The sequence below is a fragment of the Tursiops truncatus genome, chromosome 3 (assembly GCF_011762595.2).
Source record: "Tursiops truncatus isolate mTurTru1 chromosome 3, mTurTru1.mat.Y, whole genome shotgun sequence".
In the NCBI taxonomy this organism is placed as follows: domain Eukaryota; kingdom Metazoa; phylum Chordata; class Mammalia; order Artiodactyla; family Delphinidae; genus Tursiops; species Tursiops truncatus.
This window is the reverse complement of record NC_047036.1, coordinates 121,804,990-121,825,400: the sequence shown is the minus strand read 5'-3', so window position 1 is coordinate 121,825,400 and position 20,411 is coordinate 121,804,990. Positions and strand designations below refer to the sequence as shown.

General features: G+C 39.2%; 1 protein-coding gene across 3 annotated transcripts in view; it reads left to right on the top strand.

Annotated features, from left to right (window-relative positions):
- The window catches only part of PRELID2 (PRELI domain containing 2), a 137,856-nt gene that overhangs the window by 76,886 nt on the left and 40,559 nt on the right, over nt 1–20,411 (top strand). The window contains exon 7 of one of the 3 annotated variants that reach the window (XM_019924632.3): nt 3,598–7,888. The exons of the other annotated variants lie outside the window; for them this stretch is intronic. The gene's annotated coding sequence lies outside the window, so the exon portion shown is untranslated. Of the gene's footprint in view, nt 1–3,597; nt 7,889–20,411 lie in introns of those variants that run through there. 3 annotated transcript variants of the gene reach the window in all.

The window sequence follows — 20,411 nt, the reverse complement described above, 5'->3', positions numbered from 1 at the left end:
AAGCCTAAAATAAATTTGTATAGTGGATTTGCATCTTACAAGATTGATTGGACTTTGATTTTTAACGTCTGAGAGAAGGTAAAACCTTTGAGTAGAGCACACATTGTTGTGGGTAGTTCAGAATTACCTCAAATTTCCTTATGTTGACTTAAAACTAGAGTATACATGGTTTTGTATAAGCAACTTGGTCTCTAATTTTGATATACAATAAAGTTTGAGAACAGTTAACCAAAGAGGAAGCACAAGGAATATTTGTGTACGAGGACCTCAGCGTTCAAAGCATGCTGGCCAGGCCTGTGAATGAGAATTGGAGAATTATAAAGGTTTCTGCTTGTTTGCAGGTTTGACTCCATTCTGATTAATATCAAGCCTCTGTATACATAACACATACTAATACATTTATTTATTATTGGAACGGCTAAGCAAGATTATTTCATTTAGCACAAGCCCAGAACATGGCAGGTGCTCAAAAAATGTTGGCATGGAATCTGAATGTGGCGTGCTCCCACATCTCTGTACGTGGAAAGGCTGTGGAGAAGAACTTGGCCATATCCCCCTGTTTTTCCAGGCTGGCCTCCTGTCAGGCTCACCAAGCGCCACTAGTACTTGTGCACTTGAGCCCAGAGCCCATCTTATCCTGCAGGGTGGGATCTAAAGTCAGCTCCAAGTTAAAAGAGAGGGCGAGGAGACTCCACTTACAAGTGTACATTGGTTTTCAGACTTTAAATTAGTGATTTGGAAACTTTAGTGAGTATCAGAATCATCTGGAGAATTTGGTAAACACAGCTTGGTGAGTCCCACTCTCAGAATTTCTGATTCATTAGGTCTGCAGGGAGGGGAGCCTGAGAATTTGTGCTTCTAGCCAGTTCCCAGGTGATGTTGGTGAGGCTGATCCATGGAACACACTTTGAGAACGATCGCTTTAAATAAGTTCTTATCTCTGAGTTTGAGACAGATGAAACGCAAGCCCCGCGAAAGCTAATAGCTGGGGTTTTGAAAGTGTTGTCACGTATTCCATCGACTTTAGATTAATCAGAGGAGGAATGATTTTCTTTGTGGGGCCTTTCCCTGATTTTAGCATCTCTGCTTCTGCTTGTTTGCCCTTTTTTCTTTTTTTCTTCCCCCTGCTTGAATGTTGACAGGCTCCACAGTGGAGCAAAGATGACTGAAAAGAAAAGAGTTGAGATTCAACAACAACTCGTATTTGAAATTATCAACTTGTGTTTGTGATTTAAAGTGTTGCTAATGGGAAAGAGGAAACTAAACAAGTATTACCTCCTGTCTTAAATGACCCATGGTTTTGTTTTTTTGTTTTGCTTTTACTGTGGTGGAGAGCTAAGTCATGAACTCAGGGCTTTGTATTTCCTTTTTTTTTAAATTTTAATTTATTGTATTTTATTTATTTTTGGCTGTGTTGGGTCTTCGTTGCTGTGCATGGGCCTTCTCTAGTTGAGGCAAGTGGGCTCTACTTCGGTTGCAGTGCCGGGCTTCTCATTGCCATTGCTGTCGCTTCTCTTGTTGTGGAGCACGGGCTCTAGGTGCACAGACTTCCATAGTTGAGGCACATAGGCTCAGTAGTTGTGGCACATGGGCTTAGTTGCTCCACGGCATGTGGGGTCTTCCTGGACCAGGTATCGAACCTGTGTCCCCTGCATTGGCAAGCGGATTCTTAACCACTGTGCCACCCTGTATTGTTTCTAAAAAGCACCCAATTCCTCCTCGCTGAAGTGAAATAGTTGAGGTCTGGATAACTATTAGTTTAGTGCAGGACAGGTGCATTTAATGCAACAGAGTTCCCGAAGGATTTACATAGTTGGAACTGTCATAATTTATGACCAGTTTTCTCAGGAGCAAACATGAAGTAAGAGGTGTATACTCTTACCACTTGGATCTATAATTACTGCAAATTAGGGGCTATTGCTGAGACTTTAAGCTTTTTTCAAAATCAGCTTCATTTAGGTATCATCTGTGCACAGGTAAAATGACTGATTTCAATGTAGGATTTGGTAAGTTTTGACACATATGTACAGTTATGTAAGCATCACGAAAAACATGATATGGAGCATTTTGAGGCATTGCTGTTGCTGCAGTGCTGTTGCCAGCTTATTACTTTTAGCTCATTTTCTTGACTGACTTTACAAAGTTTGGCAAGTTTGAAATACACCTGTTTTAATGGAACTTTTTATTTTCTCAAAATTATATCTACTGGAAGTGGGAGAATGTTTGTAGATGGGGGAACTACCTTTTATGAGCAGTAAAATGCTACGTTAAAAGAAAAGGCTGGGGGGGGATTAGCTCCATAGCTGTAGAGCAGAGGTCAGCCAACTGTAACCTGGGGGCCAAATCTAGCCTGTGGCCTCCATTTGTAAATAAAGTTTTATTAGAAAACACCTATGTTCCTGGCTATGTTCCAGCTACAACAGAAAAGTGAAGAACTGTGACAGAGATCTTACAGCTTACAAAGCCTAAAATATTTACTGTCTGGTCCTTTAAGAAAAAGTTGTCTCTCCCTGGGATTAGAGTTTGCCTAAATTAACATCAGGTGGCCTCGTGGTGGTGGTTTGGCCTTTTTTTAATGTAGCATTTGATCACATCTTACCTCTATTCCAAAGTTAATAGTGCAAGAGTTTATTTTTTCTGCATTAGCGCCAACATAACCACTTGGATGGTATTATTTTAAGGCATAAAAAAGCATTAAAATAATCACAGCAAGGAAGTTAAGATACCAGCAATAGTGATCATTAAAATTGCTTCATAAAGTTCCAATGCATGTGCATGAATGGGGTAGGAATATAGGCATTTTGTTTAGCAGATAAGATAGCACTGGGATGTGGCAATAGCGTAGGTGCCGTATACAGTGTACTCAAATTTTGAGCTTTGGAATTTTGCAGTTCTTAATGTTTTAAAAAAACATCTTAATGTTTTAAAAAAACGGGCCTGCACACGTGTGCCTAAGGAGACATTATTTAATATTTTTATATTCTACCACATTTCAAATTTGCATACTTTAAAGTCACATAGAACGTGACCACATTGTGTAGGGCACCTCACACTAAAGATGCTCCCTAGATCTCTCTGGCCTGTATATCTGAGTGGGCGTTTGACAGTTAAAAAGCTTAGAAAGTGATTTTGTCCTGAGCCAAAATGGAGGCGCATAAATCTCACTAATCAGTGGGCTTGGGGTGTTGCTGCTGACACATCCATGTGATAGATTTTTGAGTTCCTGTCATTTTTGAAGAAAACAAGTAGCTCTGACATCTGTTTGTTCTTGCTGCTGGCAGTTGGGAGACCGGGCTTGGTGAGGTTCGAAAACACAGTAGAGTTCTTTCACATCGGAATGAGTAAGACCTTAATTTTAGCTAGATCTTAACTCCCCTTTGAACCAGCTCCTCTGGGCAGTTGGTAGTTTATTAATAAAATGAGGTGCTTGCTTCGTTTGAAGATCGTTAGGAGGCGGAAATGCAATTTCTTCAAGAATTATCCATAGTGATAGAATTCAAGTGACTCTTAAGAGTTGCTTCAGAAAAGAGGGCAAATAAGTATTGATTGTTGAGACATGTTTATTAGGTGATAAAGCCTGTTTGCTTTCTCTTGCAGGGAAGCTGTGTTGTGTCTACTTTTGCTCGAGAATCTTTTCTCGGACACAACACATCCAAAGACACAGTTTTCGAAATACAGGTATAAGAATGCGGTGTTGGCAGCTTACAGAAGAGGAAACCTTTCTGCCGGGATATGACATGATGCACTCCCCCTGGGAGCCGACCTCAGATAGCGGCTCTCGTGGAGCTGAGACCTTCTGGCTGATTCTTATGGCATAATCTCGACGGTTTTACAAATAAAGGAAAAATCCCATAGAAGGTGATGTCTGCCCTTCTTCAGGATGTCCTGCTGAGTGCCTGGTGGCGGTGTTGGGGCAGCCAAGGATGGGCCAGAGGCATGGAAAATGCTGCTTTTGCCTGTTTGTTCTCTCCGTCGTTGCTCATAGGATTCATGAGAGGATTCTGGGGCAAATAAAGGACTTAAACCTGATACCTGATTCTTAGGTGGCCTGGAACAGACAGGAATATACCATACCTGTGTTGAAGTTAAGCCACATTCACAGTAATGTTGAAGATTCTCAGAAATCAGGAGCATTTGATTTCTCCCCATCAGTACTACCTGCTGTCAGCTAGCTTTTATAATATAACACATGAACTGTGATTGGTCCTTAAAAGCACCTGGGGAGTGGGGCGACAGGCTCCTTCTAACTCATTCTGGGCTGTGGAGCAGATGATGTGATCTCTCTGTTTTTCATTGGGCAAATGGGGATAATTGGGCACAGGTCTTTCTATTTGTGATGATTAAACAAGGTTGTTTGGTATGAAAAGCACAGGTTTGGGAGTCAGAAGGACTCCGGTTTGCATCTGAGCAGGGCCACGCAGCAGCTCGGTGATTACGTATGTAATTTAAAATCTTTCTTAAAGATCTTTCCTAGATTCCTTTTTTAGGTTTATAAAATGGGATTATAGAGTTAACCTTATGAGGCTGTTGGAACAATTGGAGATCATGTGATAAAGTGCCTAGCGTGCTACGTGGTACACAGAAGTAAACAGAAGCTATTATTACTACTTGAAACCATTTTGGAAATATACTTTTCTAATGTAAGGTAATGTAGTAGTATTGTTTGAAAATTAGGTGACGGGAGTTTGCATTCCCCATGATCCGAAGCCAAAATGTAAATGCACGCTACCTAAAAGAAAGCTTGAAGAGGGGCGATAATTTGGAATTCATTGTCTTAAGTTAAAACAAGTTGGGCCATTACTGGAAAGTCCTGGGGAAATTATCTTTTTTAATATTTGAAAAATTTTCCATTTAGTGAATGATGAATTTCAAAGCAATTGTTTTTTTAAATGTATTTTTCTTTATCTTTTTTTAAACTTTAATACAAGCCTGCCACTGTGAGCTCCTCTTATTGCATTTGAGCTGTTTGTGCTGCCTGAGTTTTGTGTCTTAGGATAATTTCCCTTCATTTCCTTAGTGTTTCATTCTTCAGTTGTGTTGGAGGGAAAATGAATGGTAGAAACCAGAACACGCTTTGACCTTTTTCCAGTTTGTAAATGGCAGTTGGTAGGCTTTAGGAATAAGAACGCATTTACACAAATAAAAGGTGATGTGAATTATCACAGAGGTGAGAGGCGAGAAATCTGTACTTGGAGGTTGACGTTAGAATAAACGTAATTCTGGGAGTTCCCTGGTGGCCTGATGGTTAGGACTCCAAGCTTTTCACTGCCAGGGTCTGGGTCCAATCCCTGGTTGGGGAACTGAGATCCGGCAAGTCTCCTGGCACAGCCAAAAAAAAAAAGAAAGAATGAATGTAACCCTTCATACTCAACAACTTGCATTCTGTGAAAGCAGTTCTCAACCTTGACTGTCCATTAGAACCACCTGGGAGCTTTCTGCACTCCTGCTGCCTACCTTATTACATCTGGGACTAATAAGTCAGAATCTCTGGGGGTAGAACCCAGTCAGCAGTATTTTTTAAAGCTCCCTAGGTGATTCCAATGGCCAGCGAACACTACAGTTCTGGGTGATTTGCAGATATTATCTGATTCCTTTCTTCACATCTCCAAGGTAGGAAGGTATCTTTGGAGTAAGAATTATTGTTAGAGTGAAGCACAGAGAGGCTGACTTTTTGCCTTAATTCCTTGAAGCTGACGTGGCCAGTGCAAATGCCTGCAGGGGTCTGGCAGGTGATGTGATGTGTGCAGCAGGCTGGCGGCCAGTGGGGAGACCCCAGGAGTACCGTGGCTGTGGTGAAAGGTGGGCAGCTGCTGCCCGGCTCCAGCACAGTGTTGCCAAGTGGCTGGTTTTTCTAGTTCTTCCAATTTCCAATTTTCCAGGAAAAGATAGTATTAAAAAAAAGAAAGAAATCACCCAATTTTTATGTGTTGGCAACGAATTCAGGATTGTTTAAAACATTGTGCTTGCCAAACAAAACATGTTTGCCAGTAGTTTCCAGCCTTTGCTTCAAGAGTGTTAAGGACCAGCTTAAACATCTCAGCCAACTTTTAAGAGATTTGCGTTTCCCTATTCTGGTTGTAAGCTGCTTTCTGCCTCTCCTCCAAGACTGCTTTTACATATATTTTCCTCCCCATTCCCAAGCAATCCTCTGAACTTGCATCAGACACTTATCCTCAGTTTCCACCCCCCACCCCCGCAGGCATCCATTACTTCAGGTTTCACATATATGGCTTAGAAATCGTATGCTCCTTTTAAAATTAGTTAGGGCTTGTTAAACTTTATTTTTATTATGTGTCAGAATCTTCTTCCTGTGATAAAACATTTAGAAGTCCACATGTAATTTGATTATCTGTAAAATGTCAAAACCGGGAGTATAGCCTTACTGGGTGCGTTAGGAACAAGGGTGGGAAGGGTTAATTCAGAGATCTGACCAGTCTCCTCCTGACTGGGTTGCTGAACCTACACACGGAAGGTGCAGATGTATTACAGTGATTCCCAGGCTTCTACTTGTACCAGAAATCCTTGGGTAGGTGGGCTCAACTGCAGGTTCCCAGGGCCTCCCCCAGAGATTCTGATTCATGGAATTTCATTTGGGACTCGGGGATCTGCATTTTAAAACGAGTTCACCAGGAGTCTTGGTTGTGCTGTTTCGCAGACCAGATTTTGAGAAACAGTGATTTAGGGGAGGTGTTTGTGGCCTCTGTGTCTTCTATCATTGAAGAAGGGTTTATAGTCAGTTGGGCCTACTGATCAATACAGCTGATCACTCAGGACATAATATAAAGTTCTCATGCACAGAGAAGCTGACTGAGGCTGTCCCTACATGGTTGAGGTGCTATTTACCATGAACGGGCTTTTATGGTTTCAATCGTGGGAATAAAAAGGTGCTATATTCTTTTGATATAAATGGCTTTGTGTATTTTATAAGCAGTACCTGCGTAGTAATATCCCATTTATCAGACGTCGTGGGTGCATGGTATAGCTGACTCAAGGTTATTCTTTTAAGTGTCACATCTTTTTTGCTCTATTTCTGCCATTTACACGGAGCTCTTTTTTTTTTCACATCTTCATTGGAGCATAAATGCTTTACAATGTTGTGTTAGTTTCTGCTGTACAACAAAGTGAATCAGCTCTACGTATATATATATCCCCATATTGCCTCCCTCTTGAGCCTCCTCCTAATTTAGTATACATTTCCCTGCTTTTGCAAACAGAATCTACTGAAGATAATGAAATCATTTCAGAGTCATCATTTATGTTTTGAATTCTTTCAGGTCCTATTTAAGTTTGTTAAAGCCCCTCCACTGAATGGCTCTGCTCTTTGAGTTTTGCCATGGTTTTCGTAGTTTCTTCTTTTCCGTCACTGTTCCCTGTCGTGTCTCTCTTCCTTCACTCTGCCTGTCTCTAGGAACTTTGCTCTCCTTTACTATATGGAGTTGGGAATTGCTGTAATTGCATACTGTATGTCAAGTAACAGTAAACAGGAGCTGAGTTAGTCTTTGGGAGGCTTTTTTCAGCAGTGAAATGGACGAACGTTGCTGCATTGACTTGGTGACATTATTTTAGTGGCTCTGCTACTTCCTCTAACTTACTTCCTCATCCTCGACTGCAGTTGTCTGATCTGTGACCTCAAGATAACCGAGATATTGCTACAAATGATTTACTTAGATCTGTAAGCTGTTGTCTCCCCAGCTGTGTTAGTGTTTTTATATGTCCAGTTTTATAATGTGAAACGTAAGTAGATTACAAGTGAACATTTCTGTGCCAAGTTTCTGTGCAGGATAAAGTGTTTTTGATTCAGTGTTACTGTGATCTAGAGCTATAAATCAGTTGTATACCTGTGAAATTCAATCCTGCCGTCCTTCTGAAATAAAGGTGTCACAACTAATACTTATGTGTGAATTTTAATTTCTTGAGGGTATCACATCGCCTGGCAGAGCTTGTGTTTATCATTTGTAGTAGTGATTCTAGTCCTTTCAGCAGCCCCAGATAAGAGTGTTATACCAGCCAGATGATGTTAGCTCCCCACTTCCCCCAAGTTGAGCCGTTAACGTTTCTCCCAGAATTAAGCAGAAGCTGCTGTTACTGGGTGACAGAATGGGCCATGTGCTAATGGAGCAAAGGACCAGGATATGCGGAGCAAGAAGAAATGAAGCACAAACAGTGGTGTGAAGTCATGGGGTCCCAAAGGGGGAGGGAGAGACAGGGCAACTGCTTGTTGACCTGCTTGTGAGGCTCAGCTATACCTTCTGTACTTGGTTTCCGTGAGATTTGCCTTTATCCTTTTATTTGTCCGCCTTTTACTTGAATGTATGCGAGTGGATTTCTGTGCCTGGTTTCCAGAGTGCCTTGTCCAAGCCCTGTTGATGCCTTTCTTTTGTTAGAGCCTGAGGGCCTGTAGGGGTAGAGTCCTTGGTTCATCCAGCACTTACTGAGTACCTGCTGCATGCAAGAGAAAGGCAGGATTTGTCTTCTCTTTTGACTTGATCCAGTGGGTTTCCAGGAGGCTTGCACCTTCATTGTACTGACAGAGGGCAGTAATGGGCACCAATTGATGGTAAGATCAGACACATTTACCTCTTGGGTAAATCACACCATGATTGCTTAAAGGATGCAGAAAATAGCACAGGAGGCATAGCATAATGGAGAGCTTAGCACAAAATGTATAGCTTGATGGCCCCAGAGCCTCACCAGCAGATTGCACGGTTGTGTAATCATGTCTGAATTAGTGGGGGGCACCTCATCCCTTTTTGGAAGATAACGGGTTCTCTCCAGCCTCAGCCTTATATACGGAAAGGTGGAGCTGCCCTGCATGAGACCGCCTTCTCATCTGAGCCACACACAGTGCACAATGACTGCAGGGTGCAGGATTTTCTGGCATAAAAGTCTTTTACTTTCAGACTGTTCTGTTACAGCCTGATCTGAGGACGTCCCTGAATTCAGGGCTGCAGTATCAGTGTCTTGTTTCCCTGATGTCTGGGTGGTCATGCTAACTAGTTCTGGCTAATCCTGCAGACGCCAGAACCTTAACATGAGCCTTGGAGAGACTGAGGCAGATAGAGGGGTAGAGTCCTAAGAATGACAAACCCAGTGTGGTGAGGACTCGGAATAAAAATTAACTTACAGAAACAATTGACAGAAATTTAAAATGCAGTATTTAATTTTTAACATGCAGTATTTCTTACATTCCTCGACTGCCAATAGGAACCCCCTGAGGAGCTTCAGAAATACTGATGCTTGGATCCCACCCCCTGAGACTCTAGGCTGCAGCCTCTGCATCAGGAATGCATCAAGCTCCCCAGGGGATCCTGATGCCATGGCCAGCAATTCTGTCAACTTCAGAAGTAACGTTTGTTCTCCCAAAAGGGGTTATCCTTAAGCTAGCTGGCAGAAGGAGTTTGCAGTATGAGAACTCTTTTTTTCTAATGTTTTGCCTCTAGTCCTTAAGAAAAATATAATTCACTGTCTAAGAAAAAGGTGCTCCACTGTCTCTTAAATGCTAATAGAAGAAAAGAGAGCCTAAAAATATTTCACCATGCTCAGCCTGCTTTGTTATGATCAAAAGTTTGGGTTGTATTTGGTGGAACAGAATCCCGTGCAGAAAAAGGATTCCATAATAACTCAAGACCCTTATTTGTCTGAAAGGGTTAAACTGAGTAACTGTACTTCCAGACCTTAAGATGTAGTGCTCTGAGCTATGGACAGCCGTGCTGTGCAGGAGGTAACGGGGAGAAAATAGCAGCCCCCATCCTGCTAAATTCAACTTCATGGAGCTCTTCTGCGGCATTCTCAGAGAAGGTTAGAGCCATTTTGTGCCTGCCATCTGTTAGGCTGCTGGTGGAATCATTACTTCGTTGTGTAGGTGCCAGGATGAGCATTTAGATACGATGACGAAGGAAAATGCTAACTGTTCAGTTGTATGTTTTTGTTTTCCTATTTTGAGTTTAGGTGTCTTCTTAAATTCAGAAGTCCTTAAATTGTTCAAACTTTGAAATCATCCCATTGCCAGTTTCTTTAGAAGTTTAGGGGAAATTATTTTCTGGGCTGAAGCTCCTCTGTTATTTGTGTTTGTTTAAGGATGTAGTCGTTAGTGTAGTCAAAACCAAAGTCATTCTTGTCAGTCAGTCCAAAAAAAATTCCCCTGGTCCTCAGGACAAGAGGTTTACAAAAGTAGCCAGAAATATTTTAATGAATGAATTACTCCCACGTAACATTATTGTAAATGGGAACAGAATTTGGGGCAAGGAGGGAGAGAAATGTACAAGGTCATACCTGTCACTCATTAGGGTGACTACCAGGAAACCTTTACTGTCTGAAAGTTTCTTTCCCAAGTGACATTTCAGAGTTGGGGGATATAGCATGGAAGTTTAGAGCCTTAATTCATGTCTTAAAAAAAATATATCTGAACATATCCATAGGTACAGCGGAAAAAAGTTCAGTACAGTTCTTCTGGTATCTTGATGATTGGATTTAAAGCCTTTGGAAAACTTGGAGTCACATCTGAGGCACTAGATGGCTATGATTTTTAATTACAGTTTTAAATTGGATTAAACTGTGCCTCAGAATACAATTAGAATGATTGTATGGGAAGTAGTATGGGAAGTAGTCTTTTTGTCTGTGTGAAGTTAGAGCTAGCATTATAACTTGTTTCCTTAGGTGTTAATCGTTCTGTCAAGTGTTATGAGTCCATTTCCTCCTGGAAAAATAAATGCTAACAATGTTTTTGGGCCTTATCAAAGGCAGAGATTTTGCAGAGAAGAATTGGGGAATAGCAAAGTGCTAGCCAGGCATTTATTTCCCTCGATCTGCCTCTGAAACCTCTTCCTGGGGTATCACCTGCCATAATCAAAGCAGGGTATGTAGTTGTAGCGGGCATGTATGGCTGTCTATGTGAGGGAGGTGTGAAGCCACAAGATAGACGGGCAAAATGTTCCTCTTAGAACATTTTTCTCAAAGATTTGTGGGGAAAACATTTTATTAAAACAAATGTATAACTTCATAGAGGGTAAGATTGGAATGGATTCTTAATTTTTATTTATTTATTTATTTTTTGTGCGGTATGCAGGCCTCTCACTGTTGTGGGTTCTCCCGTTGCGGAGCACAGGCTCCGGACGCGCAGGCTCAGCGGCCATGGCTCACGGGCCCAGCCGCTCCGCGGCATGTGGGATCCTCCCGGACCAGGGCACGAACCCGTGTCCCCTGCATCGGCAGGCGGACTCTCAACCACTGCGCCACCAGGGAAGCCCGGGATTCTTAATTTTTAAAAAAGGAGACGTAGAAGACATTTTGCTTGGGACGCTGCTTAGAAAGCTGCATTGTACGCAGCAGATGTTATATTAGGTTGAATATAATGGAAATACCAAAGGATAATAATTACTTATGCTCAGCCTGATAGAAGCACTTGCAATTAGTACATCCTCAAACACTGCAGGGCCTTGTTCTGCTGGGCAGAGGTCCCTCTTTGGAAAAGTTGGAGAAACCCTGATGTAGGCCACCTCCAATCCCTGGAACTCCCAGAATTCCCATGCCCCTCGGAGTTGGTCTTCCCTCCCAGCAGCATGGCCTTTGTCTGCCAGTGTCTTGTAATATAAAATGGGTAAACCTTGCCTTCAGGGGCATCACAGATTATTTTGAGGGCTGAGTTAATGTCTCTTAGTTGTTGAGAAGGAAGAACATAAGTAGGAAGAGCAATTATTGAATATTAAAATTTAAATTATTTTTCACTATAATTTTTTGGGGGGCAGTTGTATTTCCACTTTTGTTCAGAGAAAACATTAGTCAGGAAAATTTTGTCAATATAATGTTTTTCACATACTGTTTTCTCCTAAACAGAGGCAGTTCAGATGCACCTATAAACCACAGCTTTCTCTAACCAGGCTGTCTGCAGTGTTTAACCCAGGGTGCTAGATAAAATCAATGGGAAGGGGGGTGATTAGTCTTGATGAGGTAAAATAACAAATGCAGGGAAAAATTAATGAAGCAGTGTTTTGATTCTTGTAATTATAGTGGTGTGACTGGCTCTGCTATAGTGAAGCTCTTATCATTTCCAAGAAGAAACCTCTTTTCTGGTTTACAGATATATTTTAACTGTCATGTAGATGGAAATTGTATGGCAGCTGATAGCAGGAATTTTTGTTTACAAAACACATATTTCTATTGAGAATGCCAACTTTGGTATTACCCCAGCTTCTTTGTCGAAATAGCACATCCTGGTCAGATCTGAATTTCCCTTCACAAAAGTGATGTTTGACAATAAATGTGGCATTAGATTAAAATACAAGAAATCTGAGCATGTGATTGGATTCAAACATAGCCCCAAGGTTTAAACTAGAATCCTAGTTATGCTGTGCTAGCTGTGTACATAAACTCTCTGCGCTTCGTTTTCCTCATATGGGGTGGAGTAATAATAGGGACTATTTTACAGGGTTGTTGAAAGGATTAAATGAGTTCCAGACATGTAAAAACAGTTGGAATGGAACCGTGCCTGGCACATAGTAAACACTCAGCAGTCTCTGGAAGAGACTGTGGCGTTAATTCTTTAAACATTTGGTAGAATTCGCCAGTGAAAGTATTCAGGCCTCAGATTTTTGTTTTAGGGAGATTTTTAATTACAAATGTGGTCTGTGTAATAGTTGTAGAGCTATTTGAATGTTCTGTTTCATACTGGGTGAGTTGAGGCAGTTTGTGTTTTTCGAGTAATTGCTGTATATTATATAAATTGTCAAATTTATATGTGTAGAGTTGTTCATAGTATTTTCGTATTATCTTTTTGATGTCTGCCTGGTCTTTAATGATAAGCTCTGTTTGTCAATTTTATCAGTCTTTTCAAAGAACCAGCTCTTTCTTTCATTGATTTTTCTCTGTTGCTTTTCTGGTGTATTTTATGGACTTCTGCTCTTTAGTATTTCTGTCTCCTGCTTGCTTTGGGTTTATTTTTCTCTTCTTTTATAGGTATTGAGGTGGGAGCTTTAGAGTATTCTTTTGAGACTTTCCCACTTTTCTTATGTGTACATTGAGTGCTATAAATTTCCCTCCTAGCACTGCTTTAACTGTGTTCTACAAATTTTGATATGGTGTATTTTCATTTTCATTCAGTTCAATGTATTTTTAAAAAATATCTCTCAAGACTTTCTTTTTGACCCATGGATTATTTAGAAGTGTGTTGTTTAGTCTTCCAATTGGGGATTTTCTAGATGTCTTTTTTTTTTTTTTAACATCTTTATTGGAGTATAATTGCTTTACAATGGTGTGTTAATTTCTGCTTTACAACAAAGCGAATCAGCTATACACATACATATATCCCCATTATCTCCTCCCTCTTGTGTCTCCCTCCCACCTTCCCTACCCCACCCCTCTAGGTGGTCACAGAGTGAGGTAAGTCAAAAATAGATGTCTTTTTTGCAATTCATTTTAATCTGCTTACACTGTGATTGGAGAACACACCCTCTATGATTTCAACTCTTTAAATCTGCTGGGGTTTGTTTTCTGGCCCAGGATGTATAAACTACCTTGGTATATGTTTCATGGGCACTTGAAAAGAATGGATATTCTGCTATTGTTGGGGAAAGTGTTTTGCAAATGTTGATTAGCTCCTCTTGGTTAATGGTGTTGTTGAGTTCTTCTGTATTCTATCTGATGTTCTGTCTAGTTGTACTATCACTTATTGAGAGAAGGGTACTGAGATCTCAAACTGCAGTTGTGGATTTGTCTGTTCCTTCTTTTATGTCTATAGATTTTTGCTTTACATATTTTGTAGCTCTGTTGTTTGGTACGTAACACGTTTAGGGTTGCTATGTCTTCTTTTTGGATTAACCTTTTTATCATTTTATAATGTTGCTCTCTGTCATTGATAATTTTCTTTGCCCTGAAGTTTCCTTTAGCTAGAGTACCTTTAATAGGAGTGCCTATATTTCTTTTTATTAACATTACATTTTAAGTGCATTTCTTATAAATTGCATACAGTTGAGTCATGTTTTTTAATCTGCTTTGCCAATCTCTGACTTTTAATTGGTGATTTAGATAATTTACATTTAATGTAATTATTGATTTATTAGGGCTTAAGTCTTCCTTTTCAAAAAAAAACTTTGTTCTTTTAGAGTGGCGGTCTTCCTTGGGGTTATTCAGACACATTTTAGAAATCGTGTTTGGTTTATCAATACAGTGTTCTTGAGTGAATCTCTTTGTATAGCCTTTTCTTCTAGTGATTGCTAGGCTGCGCCTTTCCTGGTCCTCTGCCTAGAGAGAGAAGGCTTTTATTGTTTTTGTTTCTTGTTTTTGTTTTTGTCTGTGCCTCTTGGCATTTCCAGGTTGCTGGCTTCTCTAGCACTCAGTCTGAAATATGAGTGTCACGGAGAGAATTCAGAAAACTCATTGCAGTGTTGTCATTTGGGTTTCAAGTTTCCTGGTTGGTTTGCATTCTTTACTTCATTTTTTCATAGCATTCTTTTTTTGTATGTCATGTTCAGGGTTTTTTTTTTTATTTTTTTATTTGGGGTATAGTTGCTTTACAATGTTGTATTAATTTCTGCTGTACAATGATGTGAATCAGCTATATGTATACATATATCCCCTCCCCTTTGGACCTCCATCCCCACCCCCATCCCACCCATGTAGGTCACCACAGAGCACCGAGCTGAGCTCCCTGTGCTATACAGCAGGTTCCCGCTAGCTCTCTGTTTTACACATGGTAGTGTATATATGTCAATTCCAATCTCCCAATTCATCCCCCCACCGTGTCCACACATCCGTTCTTTACCTCTGTGTCTCTATTCCTGCCCTGCAAATAGGTTCATTTGTACCATTTTTCTAGATTCCACATATATGCATTAATATGCAATATTTGTTTTTCTCTTTCTGACTTACTTCACTTTGTATGACAGACTCTAGGTCGATCCACGTCTCTACGAATGACCCAATTTTGTTCCTTATTATGGCTGAGTAATACTCCATTGTATATGTGTACCACATCTTCTTTATCCATTCCTCTGTAGTTGGACATTTAGGTTGCTTCCATGTCCTGGTGAATTATTAGAGAAATGCAGATCAAAACTACAATGAGGTATCACCTCATACCAGTCAGAATGGCCATCATCAAAAAATCTAGAAACAATAAATGCTGGAGAGGGTGTGGAGAAAAGGGAACCCTCTTGCACTGTTGGTGGGAATGTAAATTGATACAGCCACTGTGGAGAACAGTATGGAGGTTCCTTAAAAAACTAAAAAAAGAACTACCATATGACCCAGCAATCCCACTACTGGGCATATACCCTGAGAAAACCATAATTCAAAGACACATGCACCCCAGTGTTCATTGTTCAGGGTTTTAAGTTTACTACTACTGACTTTTTATGAGTCCAAAGTCATTGGGCTCCTTTCTCTACTTCAATCCTACCTGTCTTTCAAGTCTTAGCTGAAGTGTAATTTCTGTGAAACTCCCTTTGAGTCTACGCCCTAGGCTGGGGCTCCATTTCTCTTTCCCATAGCACTCTGCACTTCTCGTTCTAATGACTTTGTTCAGTGTCTGTCTCCTCCATTTGACAGCTCTGAGGGCAGGGATTTGGTCCCATCCTGAATAAATGAGTGACATCATTTGTAAAACGAGGGAGTTGAAATAGATGAACTTGGAGATCCTTCATCTCTCCCTTCTTTTCCTTTTTTCTCCCCATTTTCTCTCTTTCTCTCTCTCCTTTTCTCCCACTCCCCCTTCCAAATAATTTCCAAAACAGAATCATACCTGAAATCTTCTCCTTCTGTGCCTTGCCAACATTAGGTTTTATCATGGAAAACAAAATCAAAATTTTGGGTATGTTAGATGAATAATGACATCTTACTATGGTTCTATTTTGTACTTACTTGAATACCAGGAAAGTTTATTCATCCTGTCAGCAAATATTGAACATCTACTATGTTCCAAACTCTGTGGAAGAAGGCCCTAGAGGTAGAACAATTCACAAAACAAAGGCCTTGCTCTCATGGAGCTTACAGTTGAGGTTTTCTCATATTATTATTGATCATTTACATATCTTCTGTGAATTACATCTCCACATTAGCTGCTTATCCACCTGCCACCCTCTCTTTTTTTAGTGTTCATTTAACAAATATTTTGCTCAGGAGTATGGGAGTTGTAACGTTAAGACAGTCCATTTCACAATTCACTTAGCATCTATTCTGCCTCACCAGTACATACATTCAAACAAAAATGTTTTTCTCAAAAAACAGGTCTGAGCAGCCCACTTGTCACTATATTGTACACTCGATAAAAACTTTATTTTGAAAAAAAGGCCAAAGTGGTTGTGATTTTTGGCATTTTATTTTTATAACAAATGTGTGGCCTCACTGTGTAGCAGCAGTTAAATACCATACGTTGAAAGAGGGAATTGAGCAGTTGGATTTAATGGAACCATTTTAACAAGGACCAGTTGCAGTGTTAGGTTGTAATTGCAAAGGAACCTGCCTAGACTTTAATTTGTCATCTTGTTTTATTTAAAAATGATACTCAATTTGCATTTTCCAGACGCCAGAGGCAGTAATGAAAGGTCCTGGGTGACAAGTCTGTAACATCAGCAAGGTTTTATCTTTTAAATTTATTTTATTTTTAACATCTTTATTGGAGTATAATTCCTTTACATTGTTGTGTTAGTAGCTACTGTATAACAAGGTGAATCAGCTATACGTATACATATATCCCCATATTCCCTCCCTCTTGCATCTCCCTCCCACCCTCCCTGTCCCACCCCTCTAGGTGATCACAAAGCACCGAGCTGATCTCCCTGTGCTATGCAGCTGCTTCCCACTAGCTATCTGTTTTACATTTGGTAGTGTATATATGTCAGTGCCACTCTCTCACTTCCACTCAGCTTACCCTTCCCCCTCCCCGTGTCCTCAAGTCCATTCTGTACATCTACGTCTTTATTCCTGTCCTGCCCCTAGGTTCTTCAGAACAATTTTGTGTGTGTTTTTTTTTTTTTTTAGATTCCATATATATGTGTTAGCATACGGTATTTGTTTTTCTCTTTCTGACTTACTTCACTCTGTGTGACAGACTCTAGGTCCATCCACCTCACTACAAATAACTCAATTTCGTTTCTTCTTATGGCTGAGTAATATTCCATTGTATACATGTGCCACATCTTCTTTATCCATTCATCTGTCGATGGACACTTAGGTTTCTTCCATGTCCTGGCTATTGTAAATAGTGCTGCAATGAACAATGTGGTACCTGACTCTCTTCGAATTATGGTTTTCTCAGGGTATATGCCCAGTAGTGGGATTGCTGGGTCATATGGTAGTTGTATTTTTAGTTTTTTAAGGAACCTCCATACTGTTCTCCATAGTGGCTGTATCAATTTACATTCCCACCAACAGTGCAAGAGGGTTCCCTTTTCTCCACACCCTCTCCGGCATTTATTGTTTCTAGATTTTTTGATGATGGCCATTCTGACTGGTGTGAGGTGATACCTCATTGTAGTATTGATCTGCCTTTTTCTAGTGATTAGTGATGTTGAGCATCCTTTCATGTGTTTGTTGGCAATCTGTATATCTTCTTTGGAGAAATGTCTATTTAGGTCTTCTGCCCATTTTTGGATTGGGTTGTTTGTTTTTTTTTGATATTGAGCTGCATGACCTGCTTGTATATTTTGGAGATTAATCCTTTGTCAGTTGCTTCATTTGCAAATATTTTCTCCCATTCTGAGGGTTGTCTTTTGGTCTTGTTTATGGTTTCCTTTGCTGTGCAAAAGCCTTTAAGTTTCATTAGGTCCCATTTGTTTATTTTTGTTTTTATTTCCATTTCTCTAGGAGGTGGGTCAAAAAGGATCTTGCTGTGATTTATGTCCTAGAGTGTTCTGCCTATGTTTTCCTCTAAGAGTTTTATAGTGTCTGGCCTTATATTTAGGTCTTTAATCCATTTTGGGTTTATTTTTGTGTATGGTGTTAGGGAGTGTTCTAATTTCATTCTTTTACATGTAGCTGTCCAGTTTTCCCAGCACCACTTATTGAAGAGGCTGTCTTTTCTCCACTATATATTCTTGCCTCCTTTATCAAATATAAGGTGTCCATATGTGTGTGGGTTTATCTCTGAGTTTTCTATCCTGTTCCATTGATCTATATTTCTGTTTTTGTGCCAGTACCATACTGTTGTTATTACTGTAGCTTTGTAAATAGTCTGAAGTCAGGGAGCCTGATTCCTCCAGCTCCTTTTTTCCTTTTCAAGATTGCTTTGGCTATCTTTGTCTTTTGTGTTTCCATGCAAATTGTGAAATGTTTTGTTCTAGTTCTGTGAAAATGCCATTGGTAGTTTGATAGGGCTTGCATTGAATCTGTAGATTGCTTTGGGTATCTACTACATGAATTTTTACTTTTATCTATTATTTTCTTCTTTGTGCTTTATTTTGGTTAACTTTACTGTTCTTTTAAAAAACAATTTTTGAGAGTAAACGTCAGAATATCATGGAGGGCCTCCGTATGTCTGGGTTCCCTCTAAAAAGATATATTTTTAGTTTGCAATAAGCATATAAATCAATTTTTTTCTTCTGATTACTGCTTGAATGTATTCCATAAATTCTAATATGTAGTAGTTTCATTATCATATTTTAGAAATTTTGAAATTTGGAGCTGTATTTCCTCTTTCACTTAATATTTATTTAAGAGAAAAATTTATTGCTTATTTTATTGCATTATAATTAGGGAGTGGGTTTGTAATATTTCTTCTCCATAGGACTTACTGATGCTTTCTTTGTGACCTAAGAGTTGAGTGGTCAATTTTGTAAATGTTCTGTGCTGCTTGAGAGGAAAATATATATTTCATTATCAGGGTTCAATGTTTGCTATGTTTCCATAAGATCTATTTTATTGAGAATGTTGTTTAGGTGTTCTATAGCCCTGTTAACTTTTTGTCTACTTCACCTGTGTTATAATGAAAGTAGTTTGCTGAAGTCTATTATCAGGGTATTTTTGTGTACTTCTACTTGCTTCTCTTGTAGTTTCAGCTCTATGAAGATGATTGCTCAGTTATTTGGTGCATAGACACTTCTGAATATTATAGCTCTATTTTGAATTGCAGCTTTTAGCATTAGTAGTGCCCTTGTTGTCACATTAATATTTTTTTGTTTTGGGCTTGCATCCTACTTTGACTGATATCAGGATTGCAAACACTGCTTTCGTATTGATTTCATTTGCCTGTTGTGCCTGTATCCATCCTTATATGTTTAGCCTTTCAGAATCACTTTTTTTTTTTAGGTGTGGCTCTTGTATACCAAAGGTTCGATATTTCTTTATGAGTCATTTTGGAAATATTTTTCTCTTAAAAAATGAGTTAAGCTAACTCACATTTATTAATATACTTGTTATGTTGGGTCTCTGTCATGTTATTTTAATTATAATTACTATCTCATCTTATTAAATTTTCTCTGTTTCTCTACGTGACGTGTTTGCTTTGGTCTTTAATAACAAAACATTTTTTTAAAAATTAGGATTAGGTATCTGTTGATAAGCTCTGTACTTATACCTTTTTAAATGCCCTTCTCTACTGTTTTCTTAGTTAACCTTTATTATCTGGTGTGTCAGTTTCTAATGTATCCTTTGACTCCTCCCTTTTATCTGTACAACAGATGTTCTCAAAGTGTGGTCTACTGGAGGCCCCTGAAACCCTTTCAGAGGGTCTGTGATGTCAAAACTGTTTTCATAATAATACTAAGACTTTACTTTGCTTTTCCACTCTCACTCTGTCATGAATGCAAATGAACCTTTTCCAGGGGCTACATGATATGTGATGATATTATCCTTTTGATAGCTAATGAAATGTGTGAAACACATATGAAAATTCAGGTGTCTTCTATTAAGCCAGACCTTAAAGGGATTTGCAAAAATGTGAAATGATGCCACTCTTCTAACTATATTTTTTGGGAAAAGTATTGTTTTTCATAAAAATGTTGCTTATGTTTTTGTGTAATAGGCTTATTATTGTTATTTGTAAGTAAATAAATAGCTTCTCAGTTTTAATTTGTAATATGGGATATATTGATACCGATAATTCAATAAATAAAAACTTTATGAGATTTTCAAATTTTACAAGTGCAAGGATTTGGGAGGTCAAATCCCACATTTGTGCAACATCATTGAAATTATTCTCCTTTCATTTTCCCTCTCCGTTCTCTTCTACTTTTTATTTATATCATATTTACTTTGTCAAATATATTTATTTGCATTTTCTCATATGAGGTGTTCCTATACACATGATTGTGTTTTTAAGATATTTATTCTGTTCCATTGGTCTATTTTTCTGCTATTATGGCTTTATTGTGTGTCTTTATATATGGTGGCCAGCTTTTTAATTTTCTGTTTTATAGTTGATTTAGATATGCATTGACCTTTCTTCTTCCATGTAAATTTTAGAGTAAATATGATTTTCTCAA